The following is a 15,918-nucleotide window of genomic DNA, read 5'->3' as shown; positions in this document are numbered from 1 at the left end:
CAGTGGCTACACCAATTATCAATTATCAACTATTCTTACTTCAGCCAGTGGCTGTGCCAACTCTCAACTGTCAATTCTTACGTCAGCCAGTGGCTGCACCAATTATCAAGTATCAGCTCTTCTTACTTCAGCCAGTGGCTACGCCAACTATCAATTCTTACTTCAGCCAGTGGCTGCACCAATTATCAAGAATCGGCCCTTCTTACTTCAGCCAGTGGCTGCACCAACTATCAATTCTTACTTCAGCCAGTGGCTGCGCCAACTATCAACTATCAATTCTTACTTCAGCCAGTGGCTGCACCAATTATCAAGAATCGGCCCTTCTTACTTCAGCCAGTGGCTGCACCAACTATCAAATCTTACTTCAGCCAGTGGCTGCGCCAACTATCAACTATCAATTCTTACTTCAGCCAGTGGCTGCACCAATTATCAAGTATCAACAATTCTTACTTCAGCCAGTGGTTGCGCCAACTATCAACTATCAATTCTTACTTCAGCCAGTGGCTGCACCAATTATCAACTATTCTTACTTCAACCAGTGGCTGCACCAATTATCAGCTATCAATTACATCTTCAGTCAGTGACTGTATCAATTATCAACTATCAATTCTTCAATCTTCAAGGGGTACCCCAGCCATCATCTTTGCACAGTCCTCAACTCTATTTATCAATCAGTTTTGATTCCACTTAGGAATCATGACAGCCAGCTAGCTGGATGCAACCTTTTGGCCCTTAACTAGATGAAAAAAAATCAATATTAAGAGCTTTGAGGTGGTCAAAATTAACTGGAAATTAATGAAAATAAATGTTATTCAGGTTAATAATACTGTAGGAACAAAAACAGGCCAAATTTATGTAATTTTAGCTGTTTTTATGATATTTTAAAGAAAAAATCCAGATCCAAAACCAAAAAAACAAAACATGGAAGGGCGTTTTAGCAAAACCAATCCAGATCCAAAACCAGAGGAGATACAGATCCAAAACCAACACCAAAATACGGGGGTCAGTGCACATCTCTATTTTCAACTATGCATTTTACCTGAATTATCAATGCTTAAACACAGCTGAAACTTTCAACTAAGGTTCCAAAAGGAATCCAAATACTTGCATAAGTTTGAGGAAAGATAAGCACCCTGTTTAGTTATGGAATGTTGCTAGTTTGCAGTAAAGGGTTAGGAGAGGGAAGGGGGTGTAGCTGGGGAATCGGTATGAAATATGCCGGCCGCATGGCCGGTTAGTTTCCCGGCAGCGCCTGGCCGACAACAGCAGAGTTCCCGGCAGCGGAAGCCCGACAGCTCTGGAAATCCCGATCGTGGATAGGTAAGTAATAACTAACCTAACCACCTAACCCTAACCCTCCTTAGGGGTGCCTAACCCTGACCTCCCCCCCAAGTGCCTAATCCTAATCCCCCCTCTAAGTGCCTAACCCTAAACCCCCTTCCCCGCTGCCTAAACCTAAGTCCCCCGAGGGGGTGCCTAACCATAAGTCCCCCCTGGGGGTGCCTAACCCTAACCCTCCCTCCACCTAGCCTAACCCTAACCCACCTGGGGGGGTGCCTAACCCTAAATCCCCCCCGGGTGCCCTAAACCTACCCCTCCCCCCCATGCGGCTGTCTCCTCGTGGCGCCCGGCATCCCTTCGATCGGGATGCCGGGCGCCGGTCTCCCAGCATCAGGGAAATGTCAGGTGTCTACATTTAGACGCCCGGTATTTCACGCTCGCCGGGATATGACAGTCGGGAAGCCGGCTGCCGGTATTAAGACAGCCGGCTTCCCGATTGTATACCGTAGCTGGGAGGTTGTCTATCAAAATAGTAGCTTATTTCAGATAGTAAGGTGCAAGGCCTCTACTATCTTTATAAATAGCCTGGGTGAGGAGCCATCTTCTTTTCTCCAGTTTTTCAACACCACCCACCCACCAACCCGACTAAGCTGGTTTGTATGCAATTTTTTATTTTTGTTGGACTGTGCAAATTACAAGTTTTTCCATCCAACAGGTAGAGGTGAAGCCCGGCAGGAAGCAGTGCTCCTAGGTGGCCTGTTCTGGCGTAGGAGTGCCTGGGTAGCATTTTCCTTTTGATAGCAGCAATTTGGTCATCTAGCTTAGGGAGGACCTGGCCTTGATCTTAGGGAGGGTTCAAGGCTGTGTCAATTAAGGGGGAATCGTACTGCCTCAGGCCAGTTTGCGTTGGGCCGGAATCTGCCCCTTTATTTAGTCAAATACAATCATTGGGCTTTGGCCTCGGAGCACTGCTTTCTTACTGCCACCATCCTTACAATTACAATTTGAGCAATAAATTTCGTCTGTGTCCTCTTTTAAGTCCACACAAGTGTCTGAGTAGCTATTTCTAGTTAGTACGGGTTCCGTTTTTTTATTTTGCCAAGACCCCTGGATGCTTCAGAGACCAGTGCGGGGATGGAGGTAAGTATAGGATGTTTATTCCAGGTACTCCAAACAGATTCTACTAGAGAAGAGGACTGACCAGATGGCTGCAGGTAAGTATGTGTGAGTGAGGCAGGTAGGTGTGTAATAAAGTTTTACTTTAGACGGCGTGTGTGTACTGTGTTTTTTAACATTTTAATTTACAGTGGATGTACGTGTGCTGGACGCTTGCTGGCACTTGTAGTTCCACTGTAAATTACAATAGTTTAGAACTATTTAACACATTATTACCCCCATACCCACCGCTCCAGGGGTGCAGGGTAGAGCCCTGGGCTTCAGCCAAAGCCTGGGGTTTCGGGAGAGGGTGGACCCCTTCTTGGGGGGGTCGCCACCTCCCCTGAGATCCCCGGCTTTGGCTGACTGGCTTGGTGTGATAATGCTTTGGCCCTGGAGACCCAGTGATAGGGTCTACTGGCTGTGGCATTACACCCAGGTTGGTTTGGGTCTGGTGCTGGTTTTAAATATATTTAAATATGTTTAAAACCAGCACTGGCCCTGCAGCAAGGAGCTAGTTTCTAAATTACTTGGGAACTCGTTTTGTTCCTTGTAATTTTAGGAACCAGGACTGGCTGAGCAGAGTTTGTCTTTAGTAAATTTGCGAGATGAAAAACATGGCTGAACTCACCTGAGATTGTCATCTCGACCAAACTCGATTCTTTACCCCTTAGCCTGCAGTACTGTAATAGCAAATCCCTTAATGCACCTTGTCTAGCCATCAACAATGCAAATTCATGATCTACAATTGCTCTTGTGTACATATTGCCAAACTGACAAATAGATTTAAAACCCTGACAAAAATGAAAAAATTAGGACATTTGTTAACAAAACTGTGCAGGTATTTATATATTAACATCTATATAAGATATATATTGCTAGCTTAAGTCAATAGTCTAGAGAAGACTGTACCATATATAAAAACAAGTGCTGTATATTATACAAAAGTGAATTTGAAACTTGACCCGGTTCTACTCGGTACCCCTAAATTCAGGTCTGTTCGGATTTCAGAAATCCGGACTAACACATCTCTAATTATAACGTAGTGATGATGTGATAATTTCATCCTCAGTTTTGTGTGAATTATTTTTATTTAGTATTTGCTGAGATTATATATTAGCCCAGTAAACATAACAGATATCCATCTATCACACACAACTTTAGATCACACACACTGAGTCCTTATGATGAGCATATGTAAACTAGAAACATGAATCAATCTTCTGCTATTCTTGTCTCAACTTAAATGGGGAGTTCAAGCTTTGTCACCTCCTGCTAACCTCACACCATGAAAGCCTCTTTTCAGTGAGAGCTAAGATGCCCTTTCCCAATGTCTTTGCTTAGTCTGTCACTTCCAAACAGACATTTACCAGTCAACCAAACAGGGTGGGACATAGCTAAACCTCCCACACACAGGACATAACGTCAATTCTCTACAGAGCTGTACAGTGCAGTGGAGGTAGAATCAACCAGGGAATCAATAGGATGTTTTGTTTAACACCATTGTGCATCCTCTCTTAAGTTACTTGTGGCTTCACTTAAATTAAGGGCCCGTGCATTTAAAATGTTCTCCTATTTAGCTATTTTAGTATGTGCAAACAGATGTATCCTGTATGCGTGTAGGAACACTCAGTGCCATATCTCAATAGCATATAAATGTGTCCTCATTCACCTAGCATTTTTGCTAGGCACCAATTACAGTAGATGCTCTGCCAAGGGTAGCGACTCATAACTTTTTATGAGTTTTGCATCTTATTCACATCATAGTCACATACAAAGTCGCATATAGTATACCAGGCGCACTAGGTTAGTACCTTTGGGGTAGATGTATGGAGCAGTAAAAATAGTAGAGTAGTGTGCCAGTGGAGAAGCTACCCATAGCAACCAAACAGCTTCTACCTATAATTTTATAAAATGTACTTAATAAATGCAACCTTAAAGCTGATTAGTTGCATGGGCACCTCTTCCACTGGCACACTTCTCCACTCTATTCACTGCTTCCTACATCTGCCCCTTTTTCACAACGGATTTGGTATAAAAAGCATAATGATATGTGGTGCAAGGCAGACACGGGTGGCTCATATTGGATCTCTGCCTTTTACCTTTTTACCTAGATTACTGACACACAGAAGTACATAAAATGCAAGCACCCATATTTAGCATCTCATTGCATTGTACTTTTGTGTTATATGTTAAGAAAAATCTTTGACGGGACACTTAATGCAGCTAAGGGTGAGATTCAGTTAGCCGCGGTCATATTTTGCTGGCTAATTGATCGCCATGGGCTATTCAATTAGCCCCACATAACAGGGATTTCTTTTCAGGTCTCAACCAGTGTTGACACCCATTTACATGTTCATTTAAGGGGGATTAACACAGGTATCGGGGAGAAAAAAGGAACCTAATAGAATAGCCTCAGCAATAAAGCCCAAGGCTACCTTCCTTTTTCACCCCCAATAATTTATCGGGGCTAATTGAATCTCCCACACAGTCTCAAAGTACATGGTGCGTCGAGCAGAGCTATTTGGCACAATTTGAGCAAAGGTGTATGTGGTCACTGTATTTTTAAACACATTGTAGCAGGCAATATTTATTTGTTCATAATATTTGTTAATTACTGTAGGTGCACCAAATTTGGAGATTAGTTGAAACTAGTTTTAAAGGCAAAATAGATTTTATAGAGCAACATATAAAACTAGATAACAGCATGCACAAGATTATAACAGCATGCACAAGATTTGTTGGACAATTGCAGAAGATACATATTGGTGATCCTCATCAGGTGGGTCCCTAACATACCTAATACAGACACATTATATTAATTTATCTAGGACTTACCTATAATAGAGTTCATTGAAATGCAAAGACCCATACTAATTAAAAACACCTAAGGACAGGTGGGAGGGGTTAGGCTAGTCAGAAGGGTGTCTTTACCTTAAAGTGTACTAATATTAGGGGTGTGCACCGGCCACTTTTCGTGTTTTGTGTTTTGGTTTTGGATCTGGATCTTTCTTCGTGTTTTGGATCTGGATTGGTTTTGCCAAAACCATCCTTCCGTGTTTTGGGTTCTGAGTTTTGTGTTTTGGATCTTTATTGTTTTGAAAAAAAGCATAAAAACAGCTAAAATCACAGAATTTGTGGGTTTTCCTGCTCCTATGCTATTATTAACCTCAATAACCTTAATTTCCACTAACTTCCAGTCTATTCTGAACACCTCACACCTCACAATAGTGTTTTTATGTTCAAAAGGTTGCACCGAGGTAGCTGGATGACTATGCTAAGAGATACGAGTGGGCGGCACAAACACGTGGCCCATCTAGGAGTGACATTGCAGAGGCAGACAGGATGGCAGTTTGAAAAACTAGGCCTAAAAAATGGTACATAATGCAAAGAAAAAAAAGAGGTGCAAGATGGAATTGTCCTTGGGCCCACCCACCCACCCTTATGTTGTATAAAAAGGACATGCACACTTTAACAAACCAATCATTTCAGCGCCAGGGTCTGCCACACGACTGTGGCTGAAATTATTGGTTCATTTGGGCCCCCACAAAACAAGCTGGCAATTAATATGTCCCTGCACAAACTGGCTCTACGGAGGCAAGATGTTGTCCTCATCCTCCTCATCCACCGATTCCTCACCCTCTTCAGTGTTGTGTACATCCTCATCCTCACAGAGTATTAATCCGTCCCCGCTGGAATCCACCACCACAGGTCCCTCTGTACGTTCTGGAGGCTGGTCTCCCTTGAAGAGTTGCTAATTAATTTTTTTGAACATCATCTTCTCCACACTTTGTGGAAGCCACCTCCTACGCCTTTTGCTGACAAGGTTCCAGGCTGCACTAAACACTCTTTTGGAGTACACACTGGAGGGGGGGCAACTCAGGTAAAATAGAGCCAGTTTGTACAGGGGCCTCCAAATTGCCTCTTTTTCCTGCCAGTACAGGTACGGACTGTCTGACATGCCTACTTGGATGCTGTCACTGATGTAATCCTCCACCATTCTGTCAATGGTGACAGTATCATATGCAGTGACAGTAGACATGTCAGAAATTGTTGCCAGGTCCTTCAGTCCGGACCAGATGTCCAAACTTGGTCCTGCCTGCCCTGCATCACCGCCAGCGGGTTGCTTAGTTTTTTCCTGGCAGCCCCAGTTGCAGGAGAAAATGAAGAAGGAGCTGTTGACGTGTCACATTCCACTTCAGCTGACAGTGTTTTCACCAGCAGGTCTTTGCACCTCTGCAGGCTTGTGTCGGCCAGAAAGAGAGACACCACATAGGCTTTAAACCTAGGATCGAGCACAGTGGCCAAAATGTAGTGGTCTGATTCCAACAGATTGATCACCCTGGAATCCTGGCAAAACGAATGAAGGGCTTCATCCACAAGTCCCACATGCCGAGCGGAATCGCTCTGTCTTAGCTCCTCCTTCACTTTCTCCAGCTGCTTCTGCAAAAGCCTGATGAGGGGAATGACCTGACTCAAGCTGGCAGTGTCTGAACTGACTTCATGTGTGGCAAGTTCGAAGGGCTGGAGAACCTTGCACAACACGGAAATCATTCTCCACTGCGCTTGAGTCAGGTGCATACCCCCTCCTTTGCCTATGTCATAGGTGGATGTATAGGCTTGAATGGCCTTTTGCTGCTCCTCCATCCTCTGAAGCATATAGAGGGTTGAGTTCCACTGCGTCACAACCTCTTGCTTCAGGTGATGGCGGGGCAGGTTCAAGAGTGTTTGCTGGTGCTCCAGTCTTCAGCACGCAGTCACTGAATGGCGAAAGTGGGCAGACATTTTTCGGGCCACCCAAAGCGTCTCCTACACGCCCCTGTTGATTTTCAGAAAATTTGGCACCACCAATTTTATTGTGTGAGCAAAATATGGGACGTGCTGGAATTTGCTCAGTTGTAATGCCCGCACAATATTGGTGGCGTTGTCAGATATCACAAATCCCCAGGAGAGTCTAAGTGGGGAAAGCCACTGGGCGATGATTTCCGTCAGTTTCTCTAAGAGGTTGTCGGCGGTGTGCCTTTTACTGAAACCGGTGATACACAGCATAGCCTGCCTTGGAACGAGCTGGCATTTCTGAGATGCTGCTACTGGTGATGCTGCGTAAGGTGATACATCTACCCAGTGGGCTGTCACAGTCATATAGTCCTTAGTCTGCCCTGTTCCACTTGTCCACATGTCCGTGGTTAAGTGGACATTGGGTACAACCGCATTTTTCAGGACACTGAGGACACTTTTTCTGATGTTTTTGTACAGTCTCGGTATCGCCTGCCTAGTGAAGTGGAATCTAGACGGGATTTGGAACCGGGGACACACTACCTCCATCAATTGTCTAAATCCCACTGCACCAATGGTGGACGCACGTCTAACACCAACATAGCAGTCAAGGCCTCAGTTATACGTTTTGCTTCAGGATGACTGTTGTCGTACTTCATCCTCCTCGCTAAGGACTGTTGGAGGGTCAATTGTTTAGTAAAAGTAGTGGTGTTCCTACTTCCTCTCTGGGATGATGAACAACTCCCAGCAGCAACAGCAGCAGCGGCAGCAGTAGGCGTAGCAATGCAGGATCCTCTGGAGGAATCCCGGATAGGGAGTCAGTCATGCCAGTGACATGGCCTGCAGGACTACTTCCGATCCTGACTAAGGAGGAAATTGTCGAGGAGGGAGTTGACGTGTGGTTTGCAGGAGCTTGGATACAACAGGACAATGGGATTTAGGTGTCCCTGGACTGCTTACGGTCTTAGCCAAAGTTTCTGAACTTGACAGTAACTTCTTATGAACGCGCTGCAGGTGCCGTATAAGGGAGGATGTTCCTAGGTGGTTAACATCCCTACCCCTACTTATTTCACCTTTACATATGGTACATATGGCAAGACAGTTGTTGTCCTGATTTGGATAGAAATATTGCCAGACCAAAGAGGTGGAATGTTTGGTCTTCTGCCCAGGCATGACCGTGATGGGCTTTTTCATCCCACGGACAACAACTCTCTCCCCCGGAGCCTGATTTAAACAAACCTCATCACCATCAGAATCCTCCTCGTCAACTTCCTCTTCAGCGCCAGCTATACCAGTATCCTCATCCTGTTGTACTTCAACAGTGACATCTTCAATTTGCATATCAGCAAGTGGACTGTGGGTGCTCCTTTCAGCACTTGCAGGGGGCGTGCAAATGAAAGAGCCACCTCTTCCCGTCCAGTGCTGGGAAGGTCAGGCATCGCAACTGCCACCACACTTGGGCTCTCCTTGGGGATTTGTGATATCTTCTAAGAACGCACAGTTCTTCGCTGCGCTTTTGCCAGCGTAACTCGTTTGATTTTTTTAGTGAGAGGAGGGCTTCCATCGTCATGTGAAGCTGAACCACTAGTCATGAACTTAGGGAAAGACCTTAGCCGTTCCTTGCCACTCCGTGTCGTAAATGGCATATTGGCAAGTTTATGTTTCTCCTCAGATGATTTAAATGTTTTTTTTTAAGGTCATTTTCCTGAACTTTGTCATTTGGGATTGTATGTGCCCTCTACTATGACACTGGGCATCAGCCTTGGCAGACGACGTTGATGGCATGTTGTCGTCTATGTCATGACTAGTGGCAGCAGCTTCAGCACTAGGAGGAAGTGGTTCTTGATCTTTCCCTATTTTATTTTTATTGGAGAAAGATTGGTCCTCCATTTATTGATATATACATGCGGCTAAGGCGCACACAAACACAGAAAATTATTTTTTATTTTTGTTGGAGACTAGTGCACTTTGTGGGTTACACCACCCTTTAAGAAATGAGCCAGCCGGCTCTTTACTTCTGGGAAACAGGCTCAAGCTTGGCGCTGCTCCTTTGTTGCATGTGCAGCTATAGTGCACACAATTCACAAAGACAGAAAAAAATAATTTTTTATTTTTTGTGTAGAGCACTTTGAGGGTTAGACCACCCTTTAACACACAGACGCACGCTTGGTGCAGCTGCTTTGAGGATGCATGTACAGTTCAGACAATTCACAAACACAGAAGAAAATGTTTTATTTTTGTTGGAGTGCACTTTGGGGGTTACACCACCCTTTAACAGACAGACGCACGCTTGGCGCTGCTGCTTTGAGGATGCACGTACAGTGCACACAATTCACAAACACAGAAAATATGTTTTTTATTTTTTTTGGAGTGCACTTTGGGGGTTACAGCACCTTTTAACGGTCAAGCCAGCTGGCCCTTTACTTATGGGACACAGGCGCACGCTTGGCGCTGCTCCTTTGTTGATGCACGTGCGGCCACAGTGCACACAATTCACAAACACAGAAAATAATTTTTTATTTTGTTTGGAGTGCACTTTGGGGGTTACAGCATCCTTTAACAGTCAAGCCAGCAGGCCCTTTACTTATAACACAGGGGCACGCTTGGCACTACTTTGTTGATGCACGTGCGGCTACTGTGCACACAATTCACAAACATAGAAAAAATATTTATTTTTTTTGATCTTGGGGGGAGCGCCCCTGATGGACAGAGCACCCCCTGGACAACACTACAGCACCCCTTTAGGACCGGGACACTGCACAGGACTTTGGAGTGGACACAGCCCCTATGGACAACTGACTGCACAACACAGTCCAGCCAGCCCCTATGGACTTTGGAGGAGTGGACACCGGGCCTGATTCAGAGCCGGACGCTATTTGCGCTCGCTCGTTCAGAAAAAGGGGCCGGCGATTTGCGGTCAAAGTATGCGCTCGCTATTTTGTAAAGACGCCCCCTGGCCGTTTGCAACATACATCATCTCCGCTATTTATTAGATTAATCGAGTACATCGAAAGGCGTCTGAACTGCTCGCAGTGCTTGTGGTTGGATTTTCCTACCGCAATCATGCGAACAGATCAGGCTAAGAGACAACCAAGTGACGTGGTCGATGACGCTGCTTTGTTAATTATGCACACCCTTAAAACGCCCGTTTTGACCGTTTGGCACGCCTGCGTTCGGATCCCACTCCCTGTTTTCAAGCACCTTCCCCTGTTACCACCCACAAATGCTTCATCCTGCACTCAAATTAGCAGGCACTCACTATTTTGCAAACGCACGATTTCCGACCGCACTGACTGGTTGGCGCATGCGCATGATGACCCATATGCATGCGCAGATGTGCGAACATCGCTCGGAGCGAACGAGCGGCCGCTTACAAGCAGCTCTGAATCAGGCCCACAGCCCCTATGAACAACAGCAGCACAGCACAACACAGCCAGCCCCTATGGACTTTGGAGGAGTGGACACAGCCCCTATGGACAACAGCAGCACAGCACAACACGGCCAGCCCCTATGGACTTTGGAGGAGTGGACACAGCCCCTATGGACAATAGCAGCACAGTACAACACAGCCAGCCTCTATTGACTTTGGAGGAGTGGACACAGCCCCTATGGACAACAGCAGTGCAGCTCAGTGCAGCACAACACTACACTGCACTACACTACACTACACAGCCCAGCCAGCCCTAACTCCCACCCTCCCTCTTCACTGTCCACAGCTGAGTGAGAAAATGGCGCCGACGCGGGTACCTTATATAGAATCCAAAACCCGCGAGACCCGGAAGGGAGGATGATGACGTTATGCGTCGATTTCAGATCCGAGTCAGGCGAGAAAAGTCGAGCCTGACTCTGATTGGCCTCAGATCGGGGGGGCTCGGGTGGGTTAGGATTTCAGAAATCTGAACCCGCTCACCCCTAACTAATATACACAATTACTAAGGAATTAGGGGGAGGGGGTTAGACAATTGTGATTTGCAGTACCAAAAAGGAGAGGGGGTTTTTAATTTCAGATTTTGCCTAGAACATATAGGGTGTGGCTGGTGGATATGAGCCCAAATTAGGTCCTGATTTTATAACCTGAAATAACACACTGGCGGGATGCATCAATGAGAAAAATGCGGTCAAACCCTGAAAATGCGTTTGACTGCATTTCTCATATGCACAGATGCACTCCGGGGTTTGGTTGCGGTGGGTGACGCCATCTTTCTAATGGTGTTACCCATAGAAGCCTATTGGCTTCTCCCCGCAGAGTGCTGATAGAGGGATCCAATCGGATCCCTCCCAGCACCCCCCCCCGGCACACGCGACCTTCTGCACATGCGCAGAAGGACGCCAGAGGGGCTTCTGGGTCATAGACCTGGAAGTCCTTCCACAGCAAAGGGCCACTGTTATCAACAGAGTGGTCCTTTGCAGGGATCATCATGCATACTGGCATTAGCAGCGCCGGCATGCATGCAATGCCCGGCGGAATGCATCGCATTGTGAGTGCGATGCGACATTCATCCCACCTAACTCATAACACCAATATTTCTTAAATAGATGGAAACTGCAGTATCTGTATACAATTAGGACAGCAATATTGGCCATGAAAAGCATGAATGAAATACACAAATCGGCATGATCACATACCAGTAGTTTTACTATTACAGAAACAAATACACACTGAGCCTGATTCAGAGGCGCTCGCAAAAGGCGAGAGCTTGCTCTGAATCAGGGCGGACACTTTTTTTTAATTCCTGGCCTCCTGACTGCTCGCTAAGCTGTGGGTGACCATCGGGCTTGCGACGAGACCCTTGTGGTAGGGTCTCGTTCCCGCAAGCCCCAGTGAGCTTCCTGCTCTTATAGAGCAGGAAGCTCACTACTGACATCACGAGTGATGTCAGTAGGGCCGCCCACAAATGGCAGGTGTTCCTTCAGGAACGCCTCCGTTTGGTCAGCCACCCCCCCCCTCCCCGCCTACAAAACGGGGCGCGCTGTCGATCAACATCGACAGCCGCCCCATTTGTAGCGAGCCCCGGAGCGAGTGAAATTCTCACTCGCTACGGAGCTTGCACATGCGAGGCGCTTGCAAAGTGCCCCACCATCGACCCGCTTGTGAGCGCATAGCGCTTGCGAGCAGGTCTGAATCAGGCCCACAGTTTGTAAGTGTCTTAATTATCACTGCAGTCTGATTAGGGGTACAGCCTTCCCAATTACTAAAGCAATCAGAAAGATGCACAGAAAACACACTTTGCCTGATGAATGTAGTAATGGTGGCTTTTGATATGAATAGTGCCCAATACTGATTCCTTTGTTACACCATTATTAACTTAGCCGACTGAGTATTTTCCATTTACAAATACTCTATGTTTGTACAACCCGTTTATCTGAATCAGAGATGAGTTATATTTTTAAAACTGTTCATAGGAATATTATTCTCATTCTACATTTGTGTGTGGAATTTCACACATTCTCTCTGGCAGAATTTGGCCATTAATGTTCCGCATGGAATTCCCCCAATCACTTTTGTTCTGTCCAAAATATATTTTTGTTATGTAGGGATACAGTATTTTCCTTATTATACCCTGATCAAACAATGGAGCAGAAGGAATTGACACTGGGGGTGATTCAGCACTGGATAGAATTGCAAAGCTGCATGAAAGCAGCTTCATCTTTGCTATTATGTTAATGCAGCAGGAGGTGTCATGACCTAGTACATTCATTAATGATCCAAGCTGCGTGATCCTTGACTGTCTTTGTGACCATGGAGTCACACAGGCCAGCCATCGCAGATGTCCAAAAGAGGCCAAGAAATCTGTTTGCCGACGAAGATCTTGGCCCATTACCTCCCCCCCAACAGTGGTGACATGTCTCTGTTTTGGAAAACGAAGGGCGTTGCCACCCTTTTCCATACACAAATGACAGCAGACTGTCAATCACTGACAGTCTGCTGCTCTGCATCCAATCATGTTTGACCCACTCTGCACATTCACACAACAGGTCCTGCGCACGCACAAACTCCAGACTATCGGGAATCTGTGTTCAGCAGCGTACTACCATGCACTGCTGAATGAGGCCCACTGTCTGCAGTCCCAGCTCTATATACAGACTATAAATTCCACCGAAAGTGCGAAAAGTCTTTGTAAAAAAATGGGGATACATTTTCTGCAGCCTTTAGCTGGCGAAAAAAAGTGCAGAATTGGGGTTTAGGGGTGTAGGCTTAAAAAAAATAGCCTGTACCCCTGGGAATGTCCCCTAAAAATAATGTGTCAAAAAAAGTAAAAAAAAAAATATCGGGACACCCCAAAAAATTTTTATTTTGGGGTTAATAAAAAAACTGGGGAAACAAATCCTAAAGTAGCGAAATAGATTCCAGAGGGATTTCAAAGTATGCGCAGATGTTTTTTTGAAGAATTTAAAAAAATCATTTTAGTGACTTAAAAATATGCTTGCACCCATTTTCATGTACCCCAAATTTGATGGGTATAGCTATTTTCCCCCAAAAAAATCCTAAATGTTATTCTTAATCACTTCTTCACAGGCGCATTTATGCACCTGCCGCAGCTATTTAAAAACCTAACTTCAACTTCAGCAGGTAAAAAACGAGGGTACCCATAGTGATCCCTCATGTCTGGACATCTTTAGGGGGGCAAGGATGATTTCCCAAAAATTTACATTTTTTTTCGCCGCTTCAAGTTTCGCCGGGTCCCATTTTCGCGTCCATAGGAATTGAATACGGCAATATCGGGCACGCGCGCGATACTTTTCCGCCTGGAAAACAGGTGAAGGAGGTGTAAAGTCTGGACTTTTTGCCTCAAATTGAATACGGGCCTTAGATTGATCTAAAAAATTTTTCATATTTTTCAACCTCTAAATCAGACCCCTTAAGCGACTAGTCACATTTCTTTTTCTTTTGTACTAACACTAAAGTACCAGATAATCAATTATGAATAGGTATTATATACCATTCACCACCATTTACTGTATGCTAAAAGTTTCCATAACCTCATAATGGTTGAGACATCATTCATTAGATCAATTTAATCTATTGTTCCTTGAACTATTGCAGATAAACTTGAGGATTTATTGCAGATATATATGTCAGGAATTTCAGTCTGATTCAGCAGCATACGCAATTGCAAGTACATACGCAGCAATTGTTAGCCATTGCGCATACGTATGAACCTCACTGCGAATGCGTGACGATCACACTGCGATTACATATGCACATAGGAATCCTTTGCAGAGTGAGTGAAAGGCTGTCAGCATTTGGAGGTGGTGACGAGGGAATGGTTGGAGAAACGCAGGTTGCCTGTCTGTTTGGAAGCCATTTCCTGGGTGTGCATAAATGAGCCATTACAATGGCATACGCAGCTTGTGTACTCACTGCGTGCGACGAGACTTGCAGTTTCTGTTTTCAGTTTGACCGAGCTATAGTAGTAATTGACACACATACCGATAAATGTTTAAAGAAGCATCTGTTTGACACGCGGCAATGGTGAGGTGAACAAGCCTTCTTTCGGGCAAAACGCGCGTCCTCTCTACTTACTATACATATTTTGAGAATCAGTCCTTGCACGGACTGGACTCCAAGTGTCTACTTATGTTAGCTGACGGACTTCCGTGTCTAATCAGTGACTGTGCTTCATAAATCAGCAGGCGCTATGTTATCTTATGTTATTTTTGCTAACTAAAGGACCTACATGTCTGATCAGTACTTAAACTTTAATATAATGAATAACATGGTAATCTAAATGAACACACAACACTGATTTTGTGATTAGTCTTTATCTGATATCCCAACAATGATGTGATTATTGATCCCTCTTTCTATGACAAATTTACATTTTCTATAAGATTATATCCCTATTGGTGGGACTTGGATACTATATGAAGCAGGTTATAGCAGCAGTATCAGCAATAAACCATGTTTGATAAAGATTTTTAATTTTGGAACATGCAATACAGGTACCTTTATAACTATATTTGAGCATAATAAGGTGGTAACACTATTACTAAGTGATGTTGATTTGCACGGTTGTTTAATACCAATTAATATATGGAATCATTGCGAGGTTCTTGAGATACTTGCCGATAATTGTTGAATATCTCTGTTACACATGCCTTATCATTTATGTCAAATACGTGGATTATGTTGATATATGATATATATGATACATATGGATTAATTATACAGTAAATTCTAATATGTATGTATGTAATAAATAAAGTATGCTCATGCATCACTTTTTTTGAACTTTTATTTTATTAATAAAATGGACTTTTCATTTGAGACGGTCCTACATTCATTTTTGCTTTAACTGTGTGCAAGTAAGATTGTCACCTCCCCTGTTATTTTAAACCTATAGCCATACATTACTGGATCTGCCCAATCTCCTCTGATCTTGGAAGCTATACAGCAATAGACCTGGTTAGTTCTTGGATGGGAGACCACTTGGGAATACCAGGTGCTGTAGGTCAAAAGAGAATGACTGGGATAAAATGGTAATTATAAAACCAGTCTTTTTTTGTGTGAATAGTGTACTTATGATGTGTTACTGGACCATTAAATCCACAAAGACAAGTATGTCTGTCTTATGCAGAATCATTATATAATAAAAAATAAAGCATTAAGTGGATTGCAGATTGTATTTAATATTTTCGTCACATATTTTTCAGGTGTTATATATCCAACACTTGTATTCTATAACAAAAGTTTTTTTGTTGCAG

The 15,918-nt window shown here is 44.4% G+C and overlaps 1 pseudogene; it reads left to right on the top strand.

Annotated features, from left to right (window-relative positions):
- Positions 1 to 15,549: 15,549 nt before the first annotated feature.
- LOC148500827 (5S ribosomal RNA) lies at positions 15,550 to 15,668 on the top strand (annotated as a pseudogene).
- Positions 15,669 to 15,918: the final 250 nt, after the last annotated feature.

Source organism: Taudactylus pleione, unplaced genomic scaffold, assembly GCF_031769625.1.
Source record: "Taudactylus pleione unplaced genomic scaffold, aTauple2 ptg000546l, whole genome shotgun sequence".
NCBI lineage: Eukaryota > Metazoa > Chordata > Amphibia > Anura > Myobatrachidae > Taudactylus > Taudactylus pleione.
Note: the sequence above shows the minus strand (reverse complement) of the source record. Positions and strands in the feature narration are given on the sequence as shown.